At 37.2% G+C, this 22,052-nt stretch overlaps 1 protein-coding gene across 2 annotated transcripts in view; it reads right to left on the bottom strand.

The window, feature by feature from the left end:
- Nucleotides 1-615: 615 nt before the first annotated feature.
- The window catches only part of MRPL39 (mitochondrial ribosomal protein L39), a 131,427-nt gene continuing 109,990 nt past the window's right edge, over nucleotides 616-22,052 (bottom strand). The window contains exon 11 of one of the 2 annotated variants that reach the window (XR_004950309.1): nucleotides 616-5,323. The gene's annotated coding sequence lies outside the window, so the exon portion shown is untranslated. Of the gene's footprint in view, nucleotides 5,324-14,136; nucleotides 18,551-22,052 lie in introns of those variants that run through there. The other variant, XR_004950308.1, reaches the window with a different exon arrangement.

Here is a 22,052-nt window from a genome sequence, read left to right as displayed (position 1 = left end):
CTGATCACACGTGATGTAACCATAAAAGAGTGAAAACGATATGTCATTAGATTAAGGATACGTGAAGTTCACTTTACGTTCATACTTCTATGTATGATATTAAATATATTTATTGCTTTTATTCTCTTTACAAAAGGGCAAGGAACCTCTTTTTGTTATGAATCTCCTTTAAAATATATAAAAACCTAAGGCAGTTTTCTTGGTGTGGGAGTTGCTTTATAGCAATAGGATAGAGGTAATCACACCAGTGGAAATTCTGCACATGGGGAGATGGGAAATATTTATCAAGAACGTATGATGTAAAAATGAATGTTCTCTTATACAGCATAGTCCTCAAAAATGTTGATCAATTTAAGAAAATTGAAATAACATTTGTTCTTTCCTGGGACTGGATTTATATTTGAATATTTTAATACCAGTTAAATAGACAAATTTTAGAAGAATTCTAAAGCAGGATGTGATGGTCAATAACTTTGAGGAGTACTTGGAATTTTGAGAAAACATAAAATAAATCCTAGACCTTTGAGGCTATGATAGGCTCTCCAAAGAGGAATTATCAAACTCTAAAACATAAAAGTTTTGAAGACAAGTTTTGATTTATAATATGATTTTGCATTGAGTTCAATGTTTTATTATTTCAGCAACAACAACGAACATATGGTACGATGGTCAGTTTTACGTCTCAACTTGACTGGGCCACAGAATGCCCAGATATTTGGTCAAGCATTATTTTTTGCATGTCTGTGAGGGTGTTTCTTGATAACATTAAAATCCGATTCAGTAAATTCAGTAAAGACAATTGCACTCCCTAATGTGGATGGGTGTTATCCTATCAGGTGAAAGCCTGAATAGAGCAAAAAAACTGGCATTCCCATGAATCAGAGAAAACGCCTCCCACCTGACCACCTTGACCCCGGACATCTGTCTTTTCCTGCCATCAAATTCCAAATGAAACATCAGCTATTCTTGGTCTCAAGCCTGCCAACTGCAGATCTGGGGGCTACTCAGCCTCAAGAACTTCCATAACGGCACGAGCCAATTCTTTGTAATAAACAAACAAACAAACAACATATTGGTTCTGTTTCTCAGGAGAACCCTAACACAAACTAGAATTCCCATAATTTCAATGGGCAAATTGAGCATTTTCCTAGGCGAAGTGCCTTCTTGTACCAGCATTTAACCTATTTCTTGAATGCAGGGATATATAATGCATGAATAAATAAACATTTGAATGCACGAATAAATAAATGATTAAATGTTTAAATGATAAAATGATTCCAAAAAATAAATCTGTGATTCTTCAATCAAATCTGAGAATTTTTCAAAAGCAACTTACTCAGATGGTTAGCTTCTTTCCTGCACAAAGTAAAGCAATGCCAAATGACCCAGAGAGGTTTCTGGAAATGGGAGGCTGGCATGCCCATGTGGACTAAATATCCAGTTGAAAACTGACCAGTGCAGACTATCCTCCAGATTGTCAGTGCCAAGTAAGAGCGGCCAATGTGTTCTCGCAAATGAACGAGTCTCTAGAGTAACATTATTTAAAGCCTGGCCCTCATTAGGCAATTCACACTCCCTCTACTTTGCTGAGAACAGAGCTGACTCACAACAGTTTTCTTTCCTCTCCTATAACAGACACCCATCTCTTAAACTCTAAGAGGCAGAAACAAGAAATGGAAAACACATGCACAAATCTGAAAACTTATCCTCTCCACCATACTAGAAACCTGGGAGGGAAATGGCATTCATCGTTCGAAAATTAAAATTAAAGCTCAGGTAAAAAGCCATGTCCCTTTTACTCTAAACTCTATTAAGAGTCTATAATTGTTTCAAGAATATTAGAAATGGGGATATTTAAGTAATTGAAAAATTACCTAAAAAGACTCACCTAAAAGCTATTGAGCCCTAAATCTATACCAGGTGTTTCATTTTCCTTTTCTCAACTAATCTTTAAGAAAGTTATTATTATCTTCATCATAAAACTGATATTCAAGTGGATTTGATAATTCACCCCCATTCAGACCTGTCAGGTATCAGGGTCCAAATTCATTCTGGTCTCTTTGACTCCTGAAATTTCAACTCTATCATTCTGACTTTAAATATAATTTTATGGTAAGACCTATAGTTGGCCACTCGGTGAAGTTCTGACCCACATGTAATAATAATTTTCGTCATTACAGATGCTACCACAGACATTTAATCAACTAACACCTTTTGACAAGCATTGTAAGTCAGGTGGTTCGGAAAGTCTGTGCCTCCTGGCATTTTCTAATTCTTCCGACGAAAGCTCTGACATCTGGTATTCCCAGGTGAATGTGTCCTAACTCCAAGACCAAGACCGGACACACTCAGAGGCAGAATTCAAGAGGCCTTCCTCATCTGTATACATCATGCGTCTAAGTCAGGAAGAAACAGAAAAATGAAATCCTAACCTTTTAAAATGTTTATCTGCTTGAATTACTTTACTCAGTTCAAACAGTGGTGTGGTGACAGTCACATCACTCTAAAATGTATCTGCTCCAGACACAACACCAGACCGTCACATATCGCTGGGGTGCCCAACTCTTTCATTATTTCATTGTCTAAGTGTGGGCTCATCAACACGAGGACACTTTCAGGAATGCCAAACAGTTACTGACTTCTGAGACTTTGTTAGCAAAGCACAATGAAATAAAGCACAGCTTCCTGCCCCCAGCACTCCACCACGAAATACCAGATGGCCCCAAGACATCAATCATTCACATACATGTGAGTAAAAGTATATTTTCACAACATCTCAGCTGCTATCATGGGTGACAAGAAGTCCTATATATCTGCTCTCAACCATGCCTCTTATAAGTAGCATAGACCACGAGCTTCTTTTTAAAACTCTCCTAAAGGGCTGTGCTACTTTTCATTATGAATTCCTCTCTGTAGCACAGGAGTTTTATGTCCAAAACCTAGAACCAAATATTTATTTGGACATTTAGAAAGCAATATTGAATACTCACGCCGTGAGTAATCATCACCTGCTAATCCCCAATCATATTGTGTTGTCATTGAAAATGCTGATGCTAGAACATCAAATCCTACAGGTATCTCTTGGGGATGCTAAACTACCTGAAGCTCGGTGTGGAGAAGAGATGGAGTAGAGAAGCTGCTTAGGGAAAAAAAATCAATCCCAAACCCATATAACACTCCCTAGATTAAAAAAAAAAAAAAAAAAAAAAGTCTACTCTTAAATGAAACCTATTCTGATACTTTGTCGGTTCTTTATCTTGCAGATTTATTTCCATGAAGGCAATGACTAAACGTGAAAATCTACCAACCTGTTCATTGATTTTTATATTGAGTAAAATTTTAAGTAAAAATAGGATATGCTATACCACTTAGCACAAAACTGCCAAAAGTAATTTTGTACCCTTGGGAAGTAACCAAGAAACCTTGGACAGAAATCAATATTGACTTTTCAGGACTCTTCCAAGAGAAGAAAGTCTGGATTGTGATGACCTCCTTTGTAAAATATGAGCTTAACACCCATATAAACCATCTTAAAATGTTGCCATTACGATCTCAGATGAGTGATTGCCAGACCTTAATTTTTCTGCCAGCTAATCTGAATTTTCATAAGTTGAGCTAAAGGAACTTGTACAGAGTTTTTTTTCCCCCAAATAATATGGACGAAGGATACAGACGAATAAAAATATGCTGAAGTACGCTGCTGAATGAGACTGGCCAAACTGAAATAACTGATTTAAGGTCTCTATCAAGTTTCAATTCATATAGCAAATTATAAGGCAATGCAATGTACTGCCATTATCGCAAGATGTTGAAATATAAATTTTTCCCTCAAGTTCCCACTTTCCCTTTCCTACCTGCTCACCCAACTCAGGCAAATCGTGTATTCTGAGTTATTTCCTGAGGATGTGGGTGTGATAGGGTGGGGGGAAAACAGAAACTTCCTACAAGTCTTTGGTTTATATTTTCCAAAATCCTAAACCCATAAAAGGATTGGTTTAAGGGCAAAAACGCATCTGGGGGAAACCATCAAGATTTATACAGGGAGGGATTTCCCCTAGAGACTAGGGAAATAGTCTGCTAGGCTGGGGAAGAGCAGAAGAAAGACACAGTATTGGGGTTTAGAGAAAGAGAGCATCGACCCTGGTTTCCATCTTAGAACTTCAGTGAGGCAGCAAGACCCTGATGCGGTTAAGGAGACAGAGAACAAATGTGGATATCCGCCCCTCTTCTTAGATTGTGATGTAAGTGATATAGAAATGATGAAGTCACGGGTTAGGCATAAGGCAAATGAAGTCATAGATATGTGCCAGGGCATGTCCCTTGCCAGGGAATAATATGGCAGCAGGAGAATGGTGTTCCGGCTCTCAAGCGTGGCATGAACATAGCAGAGAGGCCCCACCCACTGGTTCCAGGTGAACAAGAATGAGAGCTGTCTGTACAATTTACTACATGGATCAGTGAGCAAGGACCGCATGGGATCAGTGGTTAGCAAATATCTGTGTGGACAGATGACTCAAGGACAAGATGGGTCTTACAACACCCTGAAATTACATAAATTTCCCTGAAACTAAGGCGCAAGCGAGAGGAAAAAGAAACAGCTTTAGTGTCTAATGTCCTGGAGAATCGGAGATTCAAAACTTTTAGTTGAGCTCTCTCCAGCTGGTGCCAACCATGGGCATCTCTCGGGACAGCTGGCACGAGCGCTGTAACACCGGGGGCAAGAGAAAGCCCAACCGCAAGTGGCGAAAAGACGAGCTCGGATGCTCGGCTGCCCACACACAGTCCATTTGCCCAGAGGCAACAAGCAGTGTCGTGCCTTGAGGCTGTTCGTGGGGAGCTTCTAGGGCTTCCAGCGCTGGACTTGCAAAACAAGGGTTATTGCTGTTGTCTAGGTGCATGCAACAACCCACCGGTCCGCATCGAGACCCTCATGGGGCTCCCTGACCACACACCTGCCAGCCAGGGTACGAGCCCAGCCCCTCACTGCCTTCCCTGCCCCTGAGCCGCAAGGAGGGGGCCAAGCTGACTCCTGAGGAGGAAGAGATTTTAAGCAAAAAAAGATCAAAGAAAATTCAGAAGAAAAAAATACGATGAAAGGAAAAAGAATGTCAAAATCCGCAGTCTTCTAAAGGAGCAGTTCCATCAGGGCAGCGTCTTGTGCACATCGCTGCAAGACCAGGCCAGCGTGGCTGAGCAGATGGCTCTGTGCCGGCTAGAGGGAAGGAGCTGGAGCTGTGGCTGAGGAGCAGGCAATAAAGCTGTTATTGTTCCGGGGCGGGTGTATTTCTTATACTTCTGGTTTATTTTGGACCAAGATGTGTACCTGTTATAACAGACAACATAATTAATACATCACGAATTATAGTTTATGAGTTCGTATCCAAGTACTCGATCTCCCAGATTTTCCTAATATCACGAACACAATGAAATTTTGCTGCGTGTCCTGTTGACCCAACTAATTTGTCATTTGCCCTCACACATGTTCTTAGTGCTTCTTATATTTGCTCTCAATGTGCATCTCACTTCCCCTTTCTTTTGCCCCAGTTTTTTTCATGAACACCTACTATGTGCAAAGCATGATAGAGTGATAGTCCTTCTGTCATTCAAGTCCTGTGTTCTATCAAATTTTTTTATGAACTATCATTTATTGTACAATAACTACGATAAGAGTTTTACAAGAACTATCTCTTCTTGACAAACACACACACACACACAAACTGAGTTCAGCATCATGATCCTCTTTTTCCAGATGGAAAGCACAAGTTTCAAAAGGCTCTGTCACCTGCTCAAAATCAAATGGTTTGAAAGTAAAAGAAGCTTCTAAATCTTTTCAGTTTCTAAACCTCCAACCCCAATTGATCTCTAGGCTTGCTACTACCTTTTGAATGTATTGTCACCTCAATATATATAACCTAATTGTCTTTTTTTTTTCCTCTTTTTCTTTTCATCATACAACTAGGTAATTATAGGATGTCTTATCATACATAGTCATTACTTATGTTTTAAATTTGCCTTCCAAACCAAACCAGAAACAAAGGTCAAAGATAGGCAACCTTTTGAGGAACCTATTTTTCCTATATTTCCTACTTTTCCGTAAATAGTAGTGTCCTTCCAACAGTATTCAGTCTTGTCGTAGTCTCTTCTCTCAAAAAAAGAAGTTAGCATTCCTTTATTCCTCTTTTCCTATAGACACTTACCCTATCTCTCTTCTTCCCTCTATAGCTAAGATTCTTTAGAGTGTTTGCATTCTCTGTATTCACTAGCTCACCTACCAGTGACCCTCAACCCACTGCAGTCTGGCTTTCTCTCCAACTAAGCCACAAAGGGCTCTTTGCAATGTCACCAATGAATTCCTTGTTGCCAAATTCATTGAAAAATTTTTGTTCTTTAATTTTTCACTGTGGCACAAAAATACAGCTAAGTAGGAAGAAAAGAGACTGTCAGCTTGATCACTTTTTCTGAAAGCGAAATCTTTAAAGCATTTATTTTCAAGATGATATTTTCACATAACCAGGTCAGTTGCTAAAACTATCATATAAATAAGTAAAGGAGACAGTGTGAAAGCTAGGTAGAAGAGAGAAGAGACTCAAGGGGTTTGTTCCTTTCTGAACAGCTGAGTTTCCCATTATCCAATGGTGGCAGCAATCCAAGACCCTCTCCACTTAGAATCCTGTTCTTAAATGCTCTCTTCCTTTGAATTTTGGGACACCTCTTTACCCCAAGTCTTCCCCATGGACCACTTCCATTGCCTGGACTTCTGTTTTCCTAGCTAATTTCTACTCATGCTTTAAGTCTCGGCTTAAACATCTTTTCATCATAGAAGCCTTCCATCATTTTCCAGAATTAATTAAATTCCCTCCGCTCTAGACAACAACACAATCTCTTCCTTAACATTCATCACAGTTTGAATTACTCATTGAATGTCTGTCTTTACTAAACGGTGATATTCAGGAGGGCAGATAGTTGTGTTCACTGATGGTTCCAGGGCTCGACAGTATCCGACACATTATAAATGCTTGATAACTATTCCCTGAATTAAAATTTTCTTAAATCACATTTCCCATCATATTTTAGTAGGTGCATTTTTTAAAATGGCAGCATTTTTAAAAAGGGAGTTATCACGATGGTACAATGCCTAGAAGAGTTGTCAAAATGGACCAGGAAAGAACCCGGGAATATTTAACCTACAGAAGAAGAAAGCATTTAAACCTCATCATATAACCGAGACCCAGAATTGCTCCCTATGACCAAACGAGAATATGGAGGAACAATTCAGCTCAGTATGAGGAAACATTTTCCAACAATTGAAGCTAGCAAAAAAGTGGCATGCATCAAAGTAGAAACAGTTCTCTGCCCCTGTTCTAGTTTCGACAGACACAATGTTGAGAAGGGATTTCCTTACTGGGCAGGCAAGTTGGAGGATATAAATCCTGAAGATCTTTCCACACTCTCAGCTTTCTTTTGTAAGCGAAGAACTGACATGTCATCCCTCTTCCCTTTGATCTATCCTAAATTTAAAGGGGAAAAGTTATATAAAGAGAAAAGGTGGGCAAACTTTCAGAAAAGAACTGTGTTTAACATACACTGTTGTTAATGACTTTTTTCTCCTCCAGGTATATTGGGACTTGTTCTATTATTTTCATGTTCACTTTGTTTTCCTTTAAGGTTTGTTTAGTTGATTAGTTGATTTATTTGTTTTTTAGTATCTACAAATGTGTTATTCATGCAAACAACTTACTGCACTTTTGCTCTTTCTTCTGAATTTATAGCCCAAGCTTGTGGTTCAACTAGGAGCAATTGCTCAACAAATACGAAAATGATGATTGCTTATTGTGAGTGTTTAATCTAATTTTTCAAAATTTAATAAACACTTTTACAGATTTTCAAAATTTCCAGTCAGTATACATCCCCTGAGACAAGCTGGTAGCAAGAAGTAGCTAGTTAGACAGTTGGGAAGGGGGAAATTATTTTTGAAATAAAATCATGAAGCCATAATATTAGTTCAATTGATGTTAGGATTCTGGGTTAAACACACTTTCTGCATTAGTAACCATTCTATTTCACATTCTTTCTGTCTGGCCTTTCTTGACTCTCAATGCCAGGATTAAAAACAATAATGATTGTGAATACGGAAGCATTTGGAATATAAAATAGTTACACGAGCAGTCTTCTAAAAAAAATAGAGACAGTAGTTAAGCTAAGATTTTTTTCACTTATTCTATTATTCCCAAGACTATTTAGTCTTTCTCTACTATTAAACAGATAGCATATACACCATGGTTTTCTTACAGAGAATTAAACCCTTTTCTTTTGAGAAAAGTGGTTTTTCAAATAAACTCATTTAAAAATGAAATCTCTACATGATAAATTTGTTTGCCCTGAACAAATTTTAGAACATGTCAAATTATAGCATACTTGAGATGATATTATCCCATTCAGTACTCATACTCGAAACTATAGAGAATTTTTATTCAATTGTCTATAGAGATAGACAAGGGACTGCAAAGGACCTATAAGTATGAGGAAAGATATGCATGTAATGGTAAAGGGGCAGCAGGGAAGTGGTTTTGGAGCATGGTAGCAGCGTGGACAGGGGGAGGCACAGATCTTATGCAGCCGGATAATACTCTGAGCGGTTCAGTATTAAGGCTAGAGCAGGCGACCTGACAATGAGAAGGTATGGTGAGAGAGTACAGTGAGAGGGTAAGGTGAGAAGGTACAGCGAGAATCCCCTGAGCCACTAAACCCCAAAGGTTGGCTGGATAGGAGATGCTTGCCAAGGCATCAAAGCTACTCTATCTTAAAAGACATCGGAGAGATTTCTCCTTCTGAAAAAATGAAGTAAACACACTTTCCCCTATTTCTCCTGATAACTATAGTGAGAAAAAAAATGAGGACATTATATATAAAACAAACATTGTTAGACTTTAAAAGATGAAGAGAAGAAAGACTGACTAGGGACCGCAAGACCCATGGAAGACACAGCAGTGCGGTCTCTAGGTTTTTAGGCTCTGAGTTTTGAGTTGTCTTTGCTTCATATATTCCAGACCATTTTCTGGAGACACCAGCAACCTAGAAACACCGATGGACTCACAGGAAGTACCACAGGTAAAAAAAATCTGTGCTCCCTCCCAACCCTACTCTCAGCAGCAAAGGCCAAGTGGGGTACCTAGACCTGCACTGTTGCTGAGCTGTAATGAGGCACCTCAACCCTTCCTCCAGAGTGGTATCAGAGAAGGCTCAGATGGGAGTAGAGGTTTTCATGCCCACAGAAGATGAGTCTGAACTTCAGGGAATGTCCCCCAAAGCTGTGACTGTATGTAATCAGAGGTGAGCTCAGAGGAAGAAATGCAGAATACCAAAGCATCTGTCAAAATTCAGTGCCCAAAGCAGGCACCCAAGTTTATATCATGTCCCTCGTTTCCGTTCCCACAACAAACTTGTTGGTGGCAGCCTAAGAGTAGAATTCAGTCTTTCCTTCTCCCCAAAAGTGAAGCTTTTCCTTCCCATCACACCTCATCCCAAAAATTCAATCTTCGGCAAAAGAATTAAACTACTTATTCAATTAAATTGTTAGTGATTGGGGTTGAAAGATGAATAAAATCTGTCACTGCCCTCATAAAGAGTATGATTCACAGATATAAACAAATATGAAGAGATAAATTTTAATAACATGGCGAAGACAATGAAAGAAGTACAAACATGCACACAGTATGGGACAAGAGGGCAGAGATGGTGCCCTTGGCCCAACCTGTGGTCAGTGGTGTCTCCCTGAAGGGGGCATTCTAGGTGCATGAAAGAGCTTTAAAAGGGATGCAAGAAATACCAGCATGCTGTGTACTTCGGTTTTCCTTGTTTGTTCCTTTCAACTTTTACAACCGATGACAGTGCGTTAAACTGTTCCTTCATAACAATTTTTTTTATGTATAAAAACTTTTTCATGTTCATCACATGAAGACAGGCTATTTCTGTCTTTTCCACTTCTACAACTCTAGGACAAACATATTGAGACTCCCAATACTTGGTAAATTGATTTTAAAAACCAGTGAATTAGTGATGTTTAAAATCTCTGTGATATTTAATATTTAAATTCTATAATCTACAAGAAGATTAGGAGCATTCCATAATAGACATGACACAGATACTTTAATTAAGGGCAAACAAGGAGACCTAGAGGTCTAATACATCATCTTTTTTTTTTTTTTGATTATTTACCTTCCCTGAAATAGCAGGTAATTTATGTTCTAGGAAAAATTATTTATTCTCATAATCTAGAAAGTATAAGATTTAAATATTTTACTGCTATTATTTGGATATTTATGAATACCAAGGTTTTATTCATCACAAATTTTATCTCTATATAAAAATAGGGGGAAACACAGGAGTCTAGTTGCTCTTTAAGTTATATGCCTCATCTCTAACATACGTGTGGGGCTTCTAGTGTCTACAGGTGTTTTGTGGGCTGATAGGTGAACATGTCCATCCAATCAGGACTCTAGGTGACCTGCTCAAAGAGATGGCTGTTAATTGAGCTTGACCATGGCAAATATGTCTACGGTGCAGTAGCTTGTCTACATTCTCAATTCAACAACAGTCATGTGTAGTAAGGTCAGGTATTTTATTTTAACTTTTAATTTTGTATATTTTAAAAAGTTTAATTTTTATGTGTGAATTACTATTTAATTTAAATACCAAATAATGCATGATATACTTATCCAAAAGAATAATCTTTGGACAACTTTTAAATCATTTCTGTAGAACTGGTGATAGATTGGTTTGGGCACATCTATACTTAAAAGGCCTGGGTTTAGTTATGACTTATAGAGAAAAGAAGTTGCAAAACTGCATATAAGTTTGGGAAAGCAGCCTATTTTCATGGAGAAAATTAAAGCTAACCAATCGATCTAGATTGATCAATTCAAAAATTTCATTTTTTCTACAAACACTTATCGAATATCTACTGTGGGCTCAACATTGTACTGCATGTTAATCCCAAACATCAAGAAACTCACAGTTAAATTTGCTATTTATATTAAACTATATTAGAAAACATTTCAAAGCTCGAAAACTCATGATAGGTCTATAACTATGTTGGGATCAATGAGCACACAGTCAGTATGAAACAAACTTTTTTATTCAAGAGTTGAACCAGGAAGGAAGAAAAGCAATGGCTGAATTTATTAATATGTTACATATCTGTGGGCATCAGAAATGAGGTCCATTTCATGCCCTAATAGCTGACACTTGAAAAGTCAGAAAAGGATTTATTTTGGAAACTGATTTTCCTGTAGGAAAACAAAAGTATTAATAGATATTTAAATATGAAGAGAATGGCTTCAAATTTCAAGTGTGTCTATCTTGGCACTGTCCCTTTGGCCACTCTGTTTCTCATTATCTTATGACAAAATGTTTGAATAGATTTAATTTACACTCTTTAAAACTTTTTAGAGGATGATTCTGGTCTAATTCATTGATCTACTATTATTACAAATAATTATATTAACTTTACTAAATTCTCTTTAGCAACAGTGCAATCATTTTGACAGCTACATGACAGAAAACACAAAACTCAAATCTGAACAATAAATTGAGTTAAAAGTTAACAGAACCTCTTCAGATACCTTAGGAAATAAAAACATAGCTATGGAATTTTTCAATTGGTGGAATATACCCTATCCTATCAATCCCTTTCTCCTTAGTATTTCCTTATAACCATGTTTTTCTTCTTTGTATTATTTCAAGCTGAAGTTTATGTTTAAAGTATAGACATGCATTTTTTTTTTACCACTCTATTATTTTCTCTTCCCTCGAAAACCTTTTTTTTCTCTTCTTTCTCTCTTTCCCTCTCCCTCCCTCTCTCACTCATTCTTATACACCCCCCCCCACACACACACACACACATTACACACAGTCTTCTGGAGTTCTATAATCAATAGTCCAGGAAACATTTGTTTTATCACTTCCCTTTTTTCACTTTTTAGAAAAGACATATGATAGTACCTGTTTCTACATAAGAAAGTCAATGGAGATTTACAGTAAATTTCTAGACAGCTGTCTATAGTATATACTTTAAGTATTAAAAAAAACTGAAGCATGTGTCAATTTTATACAAAAGGACACACACGAATAAAAAGCAACATTTGTAGTCTTTCTCCTCAGTTATATTAAACAGACATTTTATTGTGGAGCTACTAGAGAAAAAAAAGGGAGTATTCTCCAGTTGTTGACCCAAAATCATGTTCATTTTTCCAGAGAACTGTTTCATAATTTTTTGTAAAGTAATAAGGTTTTCTCATATCCAAATGACATACAGGAAAAAAAAAACAAACATGTAATTGCCAAGAAGAACTAAATTTTTTTTTTTTGAAACTTTTCTGGGTTCTCCCATTTCTAGTTAGAAAGTCACTGAAGTGACGAGAATTCAAATAAGGAAATTCCCCTCTGATCATAACTTATACAGGGTCAGAGAAGCCCAGAGACTAGTTATGGCCTGGGGACACACCCTAGGAGGTTATCAGTCACACAGTAGTAAGTTTATTTCCTATGCAGAAAATATCCTACATTTTCCCATAGGGACTTGAACAAGTCCCTATGGGAATAACTTGGACTATGTGTCATATGAAATTGCCAGGCGAATTCTTTTCCCTCCTGCCCTTACTCTCCATACCTTCAGAGAATTGATCTATTTCCAACCAAGTCATTGTCCTTTCTATTTTTATAACCCTAAATATAACAGAAGATACCATCCTGTTGCTTATTTATAAACCTCTAAAGTTTTTAAATTTTTATAAGGAAAATGAATAGATCCTTGAAAGTACACAGAATGTAACAATTAAAAGGAGAGAGAAAGAGAGAAAGGAGATAGAATATAGAGAAAAGTATAACTGGAATAAAAATCTCTCTTTGAAAAGTATAGACTTATCCATAAACCCACTTCTGTAGTTACTTAAAGATTACCCCGTGAATTAAAAGGGGCAAACCTAGGTGATTCATCAGAGTGGGGAAAAATACTAAAATAGGGTTATGCTACTTTCTTTTGAGTCTCCCATCTTCTAAATCTCAGCTACCACCTAAATATGCATCACAAAATCATTAAGCATCTTCTTAGCAGCAGACTCCAAACCCACACGAGTGGCCGTCTTCTCCTTCTCCAGAACTTGAGCTATTTAACATAGGTTTCAGACTCTCCAAGTTCTACCTCTTAGTCTTGAATTCCTTACTGTTTCAAGTAGAGGCAGCAAAGGAACTATGATGGATTCAAAGCCAGAAACACATTTTTCCCCCCCATACTGCAATCCCCAAGGATCCCGCAGTCCCCAAAGTATGAAACTCCCATCTTGTGATTCCTGCAAATGGCTCTCCTCTTGGTATAAGGCCTGGGTAAGGGTGGATGAGAAGAACTTAGCAAGAGGAAGGACTGTAACTTCATCACATGTTTTCCCAATGTCGCTAACCGTTAGAACTTTATCACATAGTTGGTATTTTAATACATATCTGTTTGATAGAATAAACAAATGAAAAAAATGAAAGCACAGTAGCAACATATCAAATAAAGCTGATAGCTGAGGCCAGAAATATGCCATCTTGGAGACATATTTCTTTTGGGTAGACTAAAATAAAATACTGCTGTTGTTCAATTGTCCCAGTTGTAATTCACTCACATTTGGCCCTCATCTCTAGCAAAATTCCTGCAAGAGTTTACTAGTTTTTTGTTTTTCTCTTTTTCTGTCTTAAAATTTTTCTTATTATTGAATTACTGTATTATATTTTCTTATTAAAATTCCCAGTTGAATTGTGACATAAAAATTAAGGTGGAAAAACAAGTTATTCACAGGGGCACTGGAGTGACTCAACCATTGAAAAAAAATTCAAATTGAGCTTTCAATATTCCTACCTACAGACCCAAGTAGTATCATAATTATTATTTGGACACCACCAAGCAGCCTTTCAAGTGACCCTGTCCACAATCGAAATTTAGTCATTTTTCAACCAGACAATACATGAACAAGTCTATGTACTTTCTGAGCTTAATCTGGTATACTAAGTAGGAATAAGGGAAATAGTCCTTTTGTCCAAATCAAAGAAAAATTGCTTTCTTTTTGTGTGGCTTTGTATCAAGAAGATTGTTTTGTTACATTTTTTTTTTTTTTTACTGTACCTACAATTTATTTGAGATTTAGTTTGAATCTTTCAAATCAAAAACATGAAAGTTTAGGAAAGCTTTGCTCAATACCACACAAAACAAAATATTTCTTCAACGGAGAATTTACCACTCATAGGGTTTTTTTTCTAATTAACTGCACAAATCAGATTGTAGTGGATTGCAATGAAAGTAATTGCATTCAGAATTTATTGTATTCTCTCAATTGGGAGTCATAAAATGTTTGCAAAATATCCCATTTTGATGTTCCAGGAAAAAAAAATTCTGCTCATTTATTAACCAGGGTTATAGAGAAACATATTAATGAGATTAAGTTCCAGTGTCAAATAATTAACAAAAAAAAAAAAAAAGGAAAAAGCATTCGTTTAGTACATTTGTTTTATATGACCCTTAATAGTTAATACACTTAAATCTCATATTCTAATTGTGTCCCCATAGGGTTAACTCAGAACATACCCCCTCCACATTTGCAGAAGACTGACAGCTGCCGGGCCAGCAGCCAAGAAAGGCCTTACACAAAGAGCTTTAGCAGTGTTCCCTCCCAAGGATGTTTTCTGCTCCTCCCATGGACGTTATCTTCTCCTGTGCCTAAGCAGCACATCTTGCTCCCATTCCTCTGGGAAGGCAACTGCTCCCCCAATGAGATAACCCCTCCTTCTCCTTGTGTGCATAAAAAACTCTGCTTGCTCTTGGTCAGCAGCCTTATTCCTGCAGCTTCAACCAGCCGCTGCCAAAGCTTCCTTGTCTCAGAAGTAATAAACACTATTGCTCACTCATCTGGTCCTCCTGGTGGTTCTTCTGGAATATTCAAACCCAGGTGCAAGTTCCAGGCCTGGGGCTCCTGTGGTACTGTCTCTTAATAGTATTAAATATACTTAACTCAATAAGAAACACGAATTCTCTAATAAGTATTACAACACTTTAGGGTATAAAATGATTTCTTGTTTGATGTTTACCTACGTTTCATTTTTCATCAACCATGCTGACATTTTTAAAAAGTGGACATAGTAATTAATTATCAAATATTTGAGTTTCGCTCATGAAATACCAATCTGAGTGCTGTCTCTTCAAATTACATATAAGCTACTGGAAAATTCTGTTTTCACACAGTTTAAGACAGATACTAACCTGAATGGTATAATCTAAGAGACAGATAGAAATGAGAGAGGGCCTTATGGATTAGAAAATAGTAGAGCCCAATAAAGGGATGAAGGTTGAGCTTACCCGTTGAAGAATAAGAAGATAGCAAGGTTTTAGTTGTTTGGAAATTTGGAGGTTAAAAACTCAGAGCACAGATGTGGATGTAATACTTTCATTCATTTTATAGTAAAAACTCTAAGTAGATAAAAACTCTATGAAGAAATTAGTGTAAAAAAGAGAAGAGAAAGCTAAACACTAATAATCCCTAAGAAACTCCAATGGTTTGGATGTGGGAGGGAAAAAAAGAATCGGTGAAGAAAAGATTGAGGATGTTGTAGTAACACAGAGAAGAAGGGTAAGAGATCTTTCAAGGAAGGGTTTGGCTCTCAACAAAATCACACGCAACTGAATAACCCAAGAGGTTGAAGATTTTCATTACAAATAGGTCACCAATAACCTTCCCATAAGCAGTTTCAGGAACCTAAGATAACCATTTCTAAGTTTGCAAACAAAACAGATCATGCAATGGGTATAGTTAGTCATGAAAGGGAAAGAAATAAATTCAAAGTTCATGAAATAAGCATCAGGATCCAAAGAAAAAAAATGATTTTTTAAAAGTAATTGAACACTAGGGATGATTAATGGCAACAAAAATTTTTAGGAAGGAAGGAAGGAAGGAAGGAAGGAAGGAAGGAAGGAAGGAAGGAAGGAAGGAAGGAAGGAAGGAAGGAAGGAAGGGAAAAGAGGGTGGGGTGGGATAAAGTATGAGAGCAATGTCAGAAAAGATTTAATCGGGGGTCCCAAAGCAGAGAAGAAAGGTTAAGCTTAGAGATTAGAAAAGAAATAATAATGATTAACATTTCTTAAGCAATGGCTATATGCAAAGAACTGTTCTAAATGTTTAATGTACAGTTTCTCCTTAAATATCTGTAAAAATCTTACAAGGTAAATAGTATTATTCCTACTTCACCCATGAGGAAAATAAAGCTAAAAGAAATTAAGCAACTTCCCAAGGTCACCGAGGAAATATGACGCAGTGTCCAAATAGATATCTAACTTCAAGCGCAACCATGGAAAGTTTTTATTTTTGATTAAATGCCCAGTGTCACAAAGCATAAAAGCACAATTCTCACTCAGTATGACTATATTCCTAAATATAACAAATCCATGATTTCTGATACTGATAATACAAATTCTTCATCAAATGTTTGCTGCATAGAGATACTCAGGGAGAATGAAATGGGAAAAGATAAACCTTCACTTCAGTCTCCTTCTAAGGAGCAGTCACTTGAGTACCGTGGGTGAGTATACAGATGAAGAAATTATTTAGAAATTATTTAATTCTAAGGTTGATTTCAGTAATTTTACCTCAAAGAGCTGAGAGAAATCTTTTTTTCTTACCATGCTACCTCTTTGTGGATTTTGGAGCGTGTGCAAACCCCAAACTAATCCTTCTCTCCTAGTCACCTCTAACCCTGCTCTCCCTGGTCACCTCTAACCACACTAAGCCTCTTCCCAGTGAGAAGAGTGAGGAACAAAAGTTGCCATTAAACTGAAGAGAAATGTTATGTCAATCATCACCTCGTTGCTAAATTTAAAAGATGTTTTTTAGTCTTTTCTCTGTAGAATTTAAAGCTGTTCCAAAGCATTCTTCTTTGGGAAAGTTTTCATCTCCCTTTCCCTAATTGCCTGTGATCAGCTCTGGATTACTTTCTACCTACCTGGGTTTTCCTTCCCTGTACTTCCCACAGGCTCCTCTCCCTCTCCTGATTCTTTAAATGTTGGAACTTCCTCTGCTCATCCTTTTCTCCCTCTTTCTTCACACTGTCCCTGAAAGATTTCACCCTCTCTAAAGACTTTAATTAATTGCCATCTTTATACCAATGAATTCCAGAAGCATATCTTTAGCTTGGACCTCTCTGCTCAGCTCCGAATCTCTCCATACATCTCTAAGCTTCCCCATCTGGGTGTCCTGTAGAGGTACCTCATTATTCTCCCAGTAACCTGTTCCTTCTGCATAGGCACTGCTTTGATGAAACAGTCAACCAGGATGGAAAAACAGCAATCACTTTTGAGATCTTTTTCTTTTTTGTTCATCTCCTCTTTATAGTCAATCCAATCACCAAATTCAGTACAGTCTATTCCCCAAAATACCTCAAACCTTCTCTTCCTCTTCACCCATATTATCACTATCATACTTAGGGACTCATCTCTTCTTGCATAAACTACTTTTTAATAGCAGAATCTGGTTTCCCTTCCTCTAATCTTGGTCGTTTCAATCCTAATCTTCATAAAACCTCCAAAGTGCTATTTTCAACATTCAGATCTGATTATGTTACTCTCATTCATGAAATCCTCAGTCTTCCTATTGATTTATGGGTAAAATCCAATCCTTTAAGGGTGTTTCACAATGGTTCCATACAAGGTCCCTACCCACCTTTCTACTTTCACTCAAGATCACTCCTCAATTTCTACTCTTGTCCCAACTTCACAAAAATAATGTCACTTCTAGTATGTGCACATTCCCTCCCCAATGCCTGAAATGTGTTTCTTCCATCACTGTTGACGGACCCTTACTCCTCCAGCACAATCACCTTCTCCAGGATACCATGTCTCCGCCCATCGGTCAAGTTCAGATGCCTCCCCCATATCCTCTTAGTGTTTATGCTTTCCTTCACCATCACCCACTTGATTGATTACTAACAAGTTTACCCATATGACTAGAATTTCAGTCCTTGAATGCAAAAAAAAAAAAAGTACTTAGGAGCAGTCGACTATATTAGTTAAGAGCACCAGATTGAGAATGAAATAAATTATATTCGAATCCTGAATTTCCGCATACTTAAAATTGTGTATTTTGGCAGAGGGTGGGGGGTGGGGGAGGGTGGAGCATCAGGTACATCCATCTAAGCTCCAGTCTCTGTATCTGTAAAATAGATTCAATAATATCTTCTTTGAATGGTGTTTTTTTTTTTTAATTAAAGTAAAATAGTACATAACTAGGCTTTCACATAGTCCTTGAAATATGATAAAATGACATAATTTTACCCATTTTGCCCATCTGGTAACTGGTACATAGCAGATATTAAAAGGGTGTAGACATTTGGTACTCGTGCCCCTTGTTGACAGCAGTGCTCAATGAAATCTTGAAGCAATGGTGAGCAGACAGAAACCCAGTGGAGTCTTCAGAATAGTGATACACTTCGTTGATCCTAGAATGTCTGAATGACTTCAGGCATTGGTGAGAGGCTATGGAAAGAAAGTCTTAAGTTCAGCTTACGTGAATATACATTTATGAATACTTATGCTTTTAGCCTATAATAAAGAGTTCCTTCCTAGCTCAGTCCCTCTTTAGTCACCAAAAAAATCTCCATTGCATTGTATGCAACATATGACTTGCCAGGAATAAGAAAACTAATCCCTCAAATATGATCGTTGCTTCAATTAAGAAATATTGCCCTTGAGGTTCTAAACCAGAGACTTTGTCTTCTTATAGACTCTAGATGTGATCTTTACACTCATAATTTACCCTTGGAAAAGTTCCCAAATGGCTCTATATCCTACTGACATCTGGTACCAAGGATAGTACATGAAAAAAAGAGAAGATATCTGCTCTATAATTGAGCAAACATTACTAAAGGAAATACAAGTCAACTTCAGATCTCCATATCCATAGATAAGGAAAAGCAAGATATTAGAGAGCTTTGAAGAATTGCTGTTGAGAAATAAACAAAAGAAAGATGATTGTTCTGACTTCAGACCTTTACCCTTTAAGTTCAGCTCAATCTTTGCTTGACTAACCCCCTCTGAAGGCCAATGAAAAGGTTTGTGAAATAAATATTTGTAATAGTCTCCAATGTGTTCTCTATGCTTTAGCAAAAAAAAAAAAAAAAAATCTAAAAACACTTGTTCTTACAGCTACAGGGATGAAACCTTTTCATAAGAAATAATTCTCAAGGTCTAGGTCAATTGATTTTATAGCTGTACAACTAAGTTTTGAAGTGTGGCCAGAGGTGATCTCTTTGGTTGTCCATAAACAGCAGGAGCTCAGAATAATCCCTTCTGAAGTGAAAAGGGGAAATCCAATTGAACAATTTCTAAAAGACTCTGGATCCCAAATGAATGTTTGCTTGTACATTTGTGTCAATTGTCTAAGATAAAACCCACTGAATAACATGTATTTTGTATCTCATTGAAGCAACATATTCTTCTCCTTGGCTACTGGATTTTCAAAGAAAATATAATTGGCCAACATGAATAAATTTCTATTCTGAAAGCGAGTTTCATAAGAGAAAGCACATTTCTTATTTTAAAGAGCTGTGCCTCAGATTTGTCATTATAGTTTATAAAAGAGGAAAAGAAAGAGGAAGGGAAAGGAAGGGAAAGAAAGGAAAGGGGAAAAAAGGGAAAGAAAAGAAAAAAGAAAGGAAAGGAAAGGAAAGGAAAGGAAAGGAAAGGAAAGGAAAGGAAAGGAAAGGAAAGGAAAGGAAAGGAAAGGAAAGGAAAGGAAAGGAAAGGAAAGGAAAGGAAAAAGAGAAGAGAAAAGAAAAGCCTCATATATACCATCCCATTTAATTTTTGTCTTGGTCAGGAATCGCTTGGTGGTGAGGAAAAGAGTTTTCTCTAACAAGCACAAATAAAGAATTTTATTAGAAAACTACAAAAGGAATATTTCATGGATATTCATAGATGAGAAATAAAATACAGTAGAGCCTCTTAGAGACAGGCTAGGAACTGGAAATTCAGAAACCAAAGTCATCTCTTTTGGTTAACATGATTTCTCATCTCCTTCTCCCTAAGAAAATACCTTCTGCTCCCTGGTTTAATCCATTGTTTCACTGTTTTCACTCAACATGAGTAATTGCCATGAGTCATATTAAAGTTTGCAGGAAAATATTGCTTCAGGCCATTTTCTCTAAATGTGGAGATATAAATGTGGAGTTCCTCCATTCTTTTCTCTACATGAGGTTTCATTACCATTGATCGAATAGTGAATTATCTCTAGTCCACAGCTCCCAGATGGAAGGTGGGTGCACATATAGTAATAGGGGAGAAAGAAGAATCGACATTTGAGTCAGCGAAGTCAATCAAAGTTACCTCTTTTCAAAGAATCGATGACAAATAAAATGTTTCCCGGGACACAAAAGAGAGATGGGGAAATACCTCTTTATGAGGGAATTAAACCATAAGAAAATGCTATTTTGTGATAAAAAATGACCAAATGTCAGCAATTTTATGTGGCCCAACTTAATAAAAAGACTATAACCAGATAAGTTATCCTGATTATTACTAATAGAGGTGGTAAAAATTTGTCAATGTGTTTATCTGTGTACTTGAATCAAATCATCCCGCTTTCTACCTCAACGTATTTGCTTCTTTTGCAGCAAATCTGAAATGGTCTTTTTATTTATTAATGAAATTTTTTTCTCAATTTTCCAAATCTCGATTTTTCTTCTGCTGAATCAAAAACATCCAGAGTTCCTGGTTATAGGACAATTAGAGGTTATTCTCTCTTAATCACATTTCATTAACAACTTGTTAGTTTTCCAAAATAAAAATGCATGTTCAGAAATAAGTACAGTCACTGAGAGCCCAGTGCATCATGTAATCCAGGGAGGAGAAATGGGAGGTGTACGCAGTCTCCTGATTCTTGTTATTCCCCAAAGCTTAAGAAACAAAGATGTCTAAGGTGTGGTGTGGAAGAGTAAAAACAGAATGACCTGCTTTCAGTTTCAAGTTCTTCTACCTACCAGTTTTGCAATCTTGGGCATGTCGATAAGCCTACTAAACCTCGCTGGCTGCACATGTTAATTGAGGAATGAAAATACCTGTGAGGCAGAGTCAATGTGAGCACTAAGACTATGAATTTATTTATCAAGTTTCTGTTATGTGCCAGCACTTTCCTAGGACAGAGATACAGTAGGAGGGAAAAGATGGTCAATTTCAGACTTTTTGGTGTTTATGATCTAGTGGGGGAAACAGACAATAATCAAATGATCGCACAAATAAATCTCAATTATTGTAAATTCTCTGCAGGAGAATGGTGTTCTGAGAATATGAGGAGGGGTAGAGGGAACGGGGCCTACAGCCAGAAGGTATGTGATTGGAACAAGGAGATGACAAAAGATCTATGTGTCTAGATGACGAGAAGCCTGATATGAAATGCAGCTGAAATGGTAGTTGGGGTCCAGAAATTACAACCTTGTTTTCGATTTTTCTAAGACAATAGTTTTTTTAACTTTATCCAATGAACATGAGAATCATGAAATATCTTGAGAAGAGTAATGATACGATGAGATTTGAAATTCAAAAATACCAGCCCATGTGGAGAGGAAATGAGAAGGGAGTCAAAAAGGACGCAGGGATCTAATCCAGTGATGTGGGTAGGAAATGAGGGCAGCCTTGGATTAAGTGGAGCAGAACTGGTAAGTCTTGATGTTGGGAAGAATTTGAATAAAGAGTGATAAGGGATAACTCATACACTTCTGACTTTGTAAGATACAAGTTGGGAACACTGAAAAAAAAAACAAGGTATATTAGATGGGGGGCAGGTGAATACATTTAAGACATGCTGAATATGAGATGTCGCTGAGACACACAGGTGAGGTAATCAAGTAGGCATCTGATTATTCAGATATGGAGCTCAGCGGAGTAGTCTGGACCATAGATACAAATTTGTGAGTCATATGTGGTATCTGTGGTAACTAAGGCCTTGCATAAGCGTATATGAGATGTTCTAGGGAGAGAGTAT

Source organism: Rousettus aegyptiacus, unplaced genomic scaffold, assembly GCF_014176215.1.
Source record: "Rousettus aegyptiacus isolate mRouAeg1 unplaced genomic scaffold, mRouAeg1.p scaffold_m13_p_4, whole genome shotgun sequence".
In the NCBI taxonomy this organism is placed as follows: Eukaryota; Metazoa; Chordata; class Mammalia; order Chiroptera; family Pteropodidae; genus Rousettus; species Rousettus aegyptiacus.
Note: the sequence above shows the minus strand (reverse complement) of the source record. Positions and strands in the feature narration are given on the sequence as shown.